The sequence below is a fragment of the Coenobita brevimanus genome, chromosome 75 (genome assembly GCF_032717465.1).
Source record: "Coenobita brevimanus isolate Jiangsu-jjx chromosome 75, ASM3271746v2, whole genome shotgun sequence".
Taxonomy (NCBI): Eukaryota; Metazoa; Arthropoda; class Malacostraca; order Decapoda; family Coenobitidae; genus Coenobita; species Coenobita brevimanus.
In genome coordinates this window covers 14,179,683-14,187,433 of record NC_137028.1, presented here as the reverse complement: position 1 = coordinate 14,187,433, position 7,751 = coordinate 14,179,683, and positions in this window count along the sequence as shown.

Here is a 7,751-nt window from a genome sequence, read left to right as displayed (position 1 = left end):
ACATTTGTCCAAAAATAGGTCTTACATTCAGTCTTACATCTTTACAGTGTGCAAATTATTGGTTTCATCCCACATGCTTTACCATCCACATGTAGCTTCGTATTCAGAAAGTTTTCTGTCATCGTCAACATCTTTATCCTTAAGCACAAATTCCCTTTTTCATAAGAAAACCTATGAGAATCTAGGCCACTGAGGCTGTCATACACTACTGAAGCCATGGTGTTTGAGCTTCATGTATATACTTCATATCATCACAACCCTTTCAGTTTCTGTTTTATTATGGCCAGACTCCTTATTGACGATTGTACATTACGTCATCATGGTGCCCTTTTTAACATTGCTTTTTGTCATAGTTGATGTAACAGTTTGTCCTCATTACAAGTTTCATGATTTTTTTTTTTTCTCTCCCTGTAATGACAGGGGGAACTCACCATCCACTCACTTGATTTAGTGCTGCACTCAGGTGTCTGCCCTTTCCACTCATCCTTCCCTCCTTCTTTACTTCCTTCCTCTTCTGTCTTTCCTTCATTCTTTCCTCTTCCTTCTGCCTATGGGTGACTTTACACTCCCTCTTCTGTCTTTCTTTCCTTCATTTTTTCCTCTTCCTTCCACCTATGGGTGACTCTCAACTAAGTGACAAACCGAATGGTTTCCTGTACACTAGGAAACCATTTACTATGCTGGGTGGTAACCAGATAACTAAATTATGGTGCCTGGTAGTTTAAGGCACTCCAATCGGATTGAGCCTGTTTAGGTTTATATTCAAGGGGTGGTTGGGGTTTATTGCTATTGTAATGCCACTCAGGCATTACAATAGCAATAGGTTGGTCACTCTCATCTTAAATGTCAGGACCAACTTGCCTAGCCCTGGGCTCATACACTTCTCATGGAGCAACATAGGATTGGACGATGATGATGATGATGATGATGATCTATCTATATCTATATACCTAGGCTGCTTCCCCCAAGGAAAGGGAGGTAGCCGAGACAGGACGATGATGATGATGATCTGTAATGACAGTAAATTACAAAACAGTTGCCTACAAAGTCCCACTGTTATCCATAAAGCTGGTTTGCCCCAGTGTTCATTATATAACCATTTCAGTAGAAAAAGTTTTTATATTCATTCATTCATTCATTCATCGTCCAATCCTATGGTGCCCCCATGAGAAACGTAGGCGCCCGGTGCTGGGCAACCTGGTCCTGACATTTAAGATGAAAGTGACCAGCCTTACTTATCCCTGAGTGGCATTACGTGAGCAATAAACCCCAACCACCCCTTGGATATAAACCTTCACCGGCTCAATCGGATTGGAGCACCATAATTACCCACTAAACCACCAGGCGCCAAAATTTGGTTATGTGGTCACCACCCAGCGTAGTAAATGGTTTCCTGGTGTACAGGAAACCACTTGGCTTGTCACTCATTGTAGAGTCACCCACAGGCAGAAGGAAGCGGAAAGAACGAAGGAAAGAAAGACTGGGGAATACTATTTAGTCAACAGCAGATGTTTGTCCTCATCAGCTGACATGATATGGGCCTGCTGATCTGGTAAAACTGTTGACGTTATGGTTTAAATTGCTAATATTTGATTTATAAAACTGGAAATAAGTTAAAAGTATATACAGTAATCTAGGGATAATAGTAACAGCATACTGCAGGTGTGATAACATTTTCAGAATACAGTATACTGTATATGACACGTGCATGAAAATTCTTAATTAGTGACTCAGACACATGGATTATTGCTGTTGATGATGTCTGTAAGCAATATATGAAATAATATGAACATTTTCAACATTAAAGATTGAAAAATGACAATGTCATATTTAGTTTGACATTAAGATAAACATATACATTGTGTGTTTTGCAGTTATTCTCTTGTGTCTTTTCTTAAACCATTCACTCCAATGATGTACTCATATATCAGCGTTATTCTTGCTGCTGCAGGTAATTTCATACGGGTTAGCAAAGACCTTGTTGCACAGAGAACAAATGAAGACTGTCTCTAACCACTCCAGTTCTAAATGTCTTTCCAAAGCCTGAATAGTGATCCCTTGGTTACTGTGCATAACTAGTACCAATCATGACTCATGATACTGGAGTTTCATGGTAATGAAAGTACAAAAACCTAATTGGCATCTAGCATCCCAAGTGCAAGTATTAATTTTCACATTAATGATAATTTAGACTGCTTTATACATACGTACTGTTATGGTAAGTATGAGAAACACATTGAAAGTTATGAAAAGGGCAAAATAAGGAAGAAACAAGTATCACAGAGAGACCTGAAATGGGCTTAAGGTAAGGGGTTCGGAGGCTAGGGGGCAGAGAGTTAGCAGCCTTCTAATACTCACGTAAAGCATCATCTTGAATTCCCGCAAGTCATCAGAAACCACAAACACTGCACCATCATTGTTGGCAGAAACCAGCATAGGTGCGTGATGATGATGTTTTTAAGCTGAAAAATGTGTTATAATGGCAGAAGTGCAGAATTTCATTCAGCATTGATAATGAAAACCGCATTAGTCAAGTGCACAATAACCAGGGGATTACAGCAGTTTTATATACTGTATACAATAAAACCTTGATATAACGGACTTCAATAGACTGGAATTTGCCTTTATCGGATTCAAGGAGCTACCAGACTATATTCCTACATACCGGAAAAAGTCCGATAAAGTCAGAAGCTGTCCGGACTGCCTGACCACTTCAGGTATGTTCACCACAATAAGGTAAATAAAGACATGTTTATCACTGTACAGTACAATATTATATATATTATTGCATTTCATTAATGTAGTGAAGTTATAACACAGTACAGTACCGCAGTGGTAGTCAAAACAGTTTAAAAACCGTTCATGCGATCCGGACTAATGTCTGATATACTCGTACAGTATTGGAAAAAGTCCGGGCTAGCAGGGGGAAGGCCGGATGTCACTTTTATCGGAATTTCGCTTTTTTCGGACTGGCTTGGGCCCCAATTAGTCCGTTACAGTGAGGTCTTACTGTATAAATACATATATATATATATATATATATATATATATGTATATACAGGTACCCTGTATATATATTTTGCCAGACGCCTTAATCCCGTTAAGGGTGGCCACTAACAAATCGCCTCCATGTCGCTCTGTCCCCTGCCATTTCACTGCCCGGCTCCCAGCTCACACTCCCCTCCCTCATATACCTTTCCACTCCATCCCTCCATCTCATCCCTCTCTCACTAGGGCTGCTCCAACATTCACTGCTCTACCTTGTATCTCTTTTATAACCCCATCCATGTACAGACTGAACAGCCCTGGAGACATGACACATCCTTGTTTTAATCCAACTTTCACATAGAAAAATTCACTCAGTTCACTATCTACACACACTGCAGCCTTAGCACCCTCATACATACTCTTCACAGCCTTCAACAACTTTCTATCTACTCCATATATACTTAATACTTTCCACAATCCTTGTCTATCCACCCTGTCATATGCTTTCTCTAAATCCATGAAGGCCACATACAACTTCTTTCCATTCTCTTGAAACTTTTCCACTAAAAATCTAAGAATGAATATCTGATCTACACAACCTCTTCCCTTCCTAAAATCTCCCTGCTCTTCTCCAACTAATTCCTCTGTTATTTCCCTAACTGTCAATAAGTATCCTACAATATACTTTTCCTATTACACTAAGAAGGCAAATGCCCCTATAATTACCACACACTTCTTTTTCCTTTTTCTCTTGAACAGGGGAATAATTATACCTGACTTCCATTCCTCTGGGACTCTACCTGCCTCTGCACATCTTCCACATCCATTCTATTACTATCTCTCCCCCATGCTTCAGCATTTCACCACACACTCCATCAGTTCGTGGGGCTTTCCCTATTTTAACTTTCTTCATTGCTTCCACAGCTTCCATCCTACTGATTTCTTCCTCTCTTCTCACATCTCTCCTCCCAGCCATTCCCCAACCACTTATACTCACATTACTATCATTCTCTATGTTCACCAATTCATTATTCTCTCCATCTGCTCACTTTTTCTCCCTTCTCCAATAGTAATCTATTCCCCAACTAACTTCTTTGGCACCCTGTCTAACTGTTACTCTTTACTTCTTTCCAGAACATTTTCTTACACTCCTTCCACTTTACACTCAAATTCCTTCCAAATTCCTCATCCACTCTCTTCTTTCGCTCTCTTACTAATCTTTTCACCTCTCACTTCCTCTCTGCATATAACTCTCTCCTCTGTCTCTCAACTTCTTTGACCCCCCTGTTTCTCATCCACTCACTACAGTATATGCTTTCTTCTTTTGTGCCACAGCCTCTGTCACCTCTTCAGTCCACCATGCTGTTCCTTGCATCCCCTTTCATCTTCTCTTCACACACACACAGACACACGCATGCATGCATGCACACACATGTAGGCCCTTGCTATAATGGACTAATTTTGGGGGGGGGAACCAATACATTCCAAGCCCACCCTTCCTCTTAACTCTTCAATCATAATCCTAGCCCTCCCAGTCATGACATTCAAGGTTGCACTACACATCCACCTAATCATTGTCATTTCTGTACATCTGTGCCCACAAATATTGTATCCTCTTCCTTTACTGCCCAGGTCTCACTACCATACAGCATTGCACTCTTAACACATGCCACATACAAAAATCCCTTACCATGGAGGGAGAACCTTAATATTAGGAGAGGCAACAGCTCCCTGAACTTCCTCCAACCACTCCTTACCCTAGCCACAGAGCTAGCTCCAGCCCCACCTCCAGCACAGTACATGTTCTCTAAATAACAAAACTTCACAGACTGAAGAACCTCTCTAGCAAGATCAATCCTTTCATGCCTGACAATCTCTACATGCTATTTCTGACACACCACACATGCAAAATCAGCATTATTTCGCAGTCTTCCCCTAACACCACTACATCTCTGATGTGTTGACTTGTCACAAACACTGCATAAGATAGAGTTACAGTACTTCCCACATCCTTGTGGCAAACTGCACATGGCCACAATCCCTCTACTTTGACAGTACCACCACCAGCCTAGAGATCATCATTTTTGTCTTATCCACCTTTACACTCAAACCCTAGTGACCCATTCCATCTTCACTTCCTAAATCTTTCATCCACCTCCCTTTCATTCTCAACACTCAGCACCAAGTCATCAGCATACAGCATCTCCCATGAGAGTCCATTTCTGGGGTCATGTGATTGAACTTCATGCACCATGACAAACAATAAGGGACTCAAGACTGACTCCCGATGCATGCCAGCATTCACAGAAAACTCATCACTCAAATCTCCATTCACTCTCACCTTGATGTGAGCACCTATATACAGTACATAGTCATAATCACTCTAACGAGCCACTCCATAATCCCAATCTTTGTCATTGCCCCATTCACCACCTCTGTAGAAACTGTCAAAGGGCTTCTCCAAATCAACAAAAACAAGGCACAGCTCCCTTTCCTTCCTATATACTTTTCTTGAAGCTTCCAGACAATGAATATGATAGTGGTCCCTTTGCCTGGTATAAACCCAATCATCAGTATTCACTCTTTCCCTAATCGTACCTTTTTGGACTCTCCCCATTATCTTCATTATCTGGTCCAGATGTTTTATACCTCTATAAGTTCCTCTTTCCAGGGCATCACCCTTCCTCTTGTACACATTTACAGTCATACTCTTCAGCCAGTCATCTGGGACAACACACTCATATGTAATCATATTTATCAAACCAATAACTAAATCCACCTCCATGGAATGGTTATGCAAAAACATTTTAGACAGGACATGGCATCCAGAAATTGGGAAAGAGGTAATTCACCTGATACATTAACTCAGCTGACACTGTTTAACTATCCTGACTCTCTAACTTGCCCTATACTGTTAACTTACCCATTACTACTTAATTTGCCAGATATTTCCCTGACTTGACACTGTTCCCTGATCCACCCCTGACCCAGCACCACTGCTTTTATCTGGTCCATGGCTCTAGTCTTCCCATATGACATCTGACAGTCATTCAGCTGTTGCATAATACTGATGCTCCCAGATGTAACTTAACACTGCCTCAGTCCTTCCAGTTATTCTCATTTATGTACTTTAACATAACTTCTTTAGCCAACACAGCCTCAGTCCTTCCAGTTATTTATGCACTTTAACATAACTTCTTTCGCCCCTTCTCTTCAAAAAATACCCACAAAACAGAAAAAGGCTTCTCAAACCCTTTCTCTTTGAGAACTGCCCATTAAGTTGTTCAGTTTGTTGTGCTGTGTTAGTAGTGCCCAGTCATTTTACAGTAAGTCCTCGTTATGTAATCCATCCATCCATCCATATCCAGTCCTACATTGCCTCATGAGGAGCTTAGGACCCCAGGGCTAGGCAAGTTGGTCCTGACATTTAAGATGGGAGTGAGATACATATAGTTAAGAAAACTGCACTACTCAAGGTCCATTGTTACCCATAGTGCTAATTTGCTGGCCTTGCCTAATTTACCGTGATTTTAGTTTGAAAATAAGTTATTGCAATGCGGAATATGTCCATTACTTAAAACAAGGCCCGCTAGTAGCCCATAAATCAGGTGCTGTATATAACAACTTGTGAATGTAGTTTTTAAAAAAGTATCATTACCCTCACTGTACTTTCTTTTCTAAAAAGCAAGACAAAAGAGTCTAGAAATGCAGTAAACTACTGCTGAACTGTACTCTGCACCTGCTTGTCTAGCAATTAGAGTGCCCAAGTTAGAGTGATGGTTGTGCATAGGTTTGATTTCTAAGGGATGATTGGAGGGGCTTTGATCATGTAACACCATCAGTGGGAGCAGGCAGGTCATCAGTCCATAATGTACTGGACTATTCTGGTAGCCTAGCCTTTGGTCGCTACATCTTGAAGAGGGGAAAACTGAATGAGCAGTTAGCGTTTCATAAATTCTCAATAAATATCCCACGTAGCTCCATAACCCAAAGGACATACTTTATATTGTAATTTTGCTGTCTGAAAAATTTCATCCAGCATAGGAGCTTTTTGTACAGGGGAGGCTAACTGAAGCTGTCATTAACTCCTTCATTACAATAGACCTCTAAACTCAAAATAATGTCACAGTAACAAAAACAAGCTCAGACAGCACCCTCATGGTGAAGGAATGAATTGGCCTCCTCAGTAACAGGTGCTGTATAAAATATAAATGGTAACAGTCATTCCTTATAACCCCTTTCAGAACATCAGAGGGTCCAAGACTATGTTACTGTAATCCAGATCTTAATGCTATAGTAGATCACCCTGCTGTGTTCCTGGCAGCATTTACATGATAGAAAATCTCTGGCCATGTTAGATTCAAACCATGGCACATTTATCTCCTCACTCTGATGGGATATTTTTATTGTTGATGTCTCCAGATGACTTTAGGTGAGACTTTCAACATGGTAGCCAAGCCTTAATTATCCTTAACATTTGCTTAAAAATCTTCCCAGTGTATTGAGAATAATCTAGAAAATAAATCACAAGATTCACAGTCCCTTTCACCTTGAAGCTCTTACCACCCTGCCTCCAGAGTGTTGTATCTGTTGTATAAACCTTTAAAATGGATCTATTCAGTGGGCATGAAGGGTATCAATGGACACCCATTCAATAAAAGGTGCAACAACTCTGTACTGCCCTCTTCCCCCTCCCCCCTTTTTTTTAATGCTGGCTTTGTCTGTTTAAAAAAACAGTAAGTTTATAAAAACTGTCTCACACC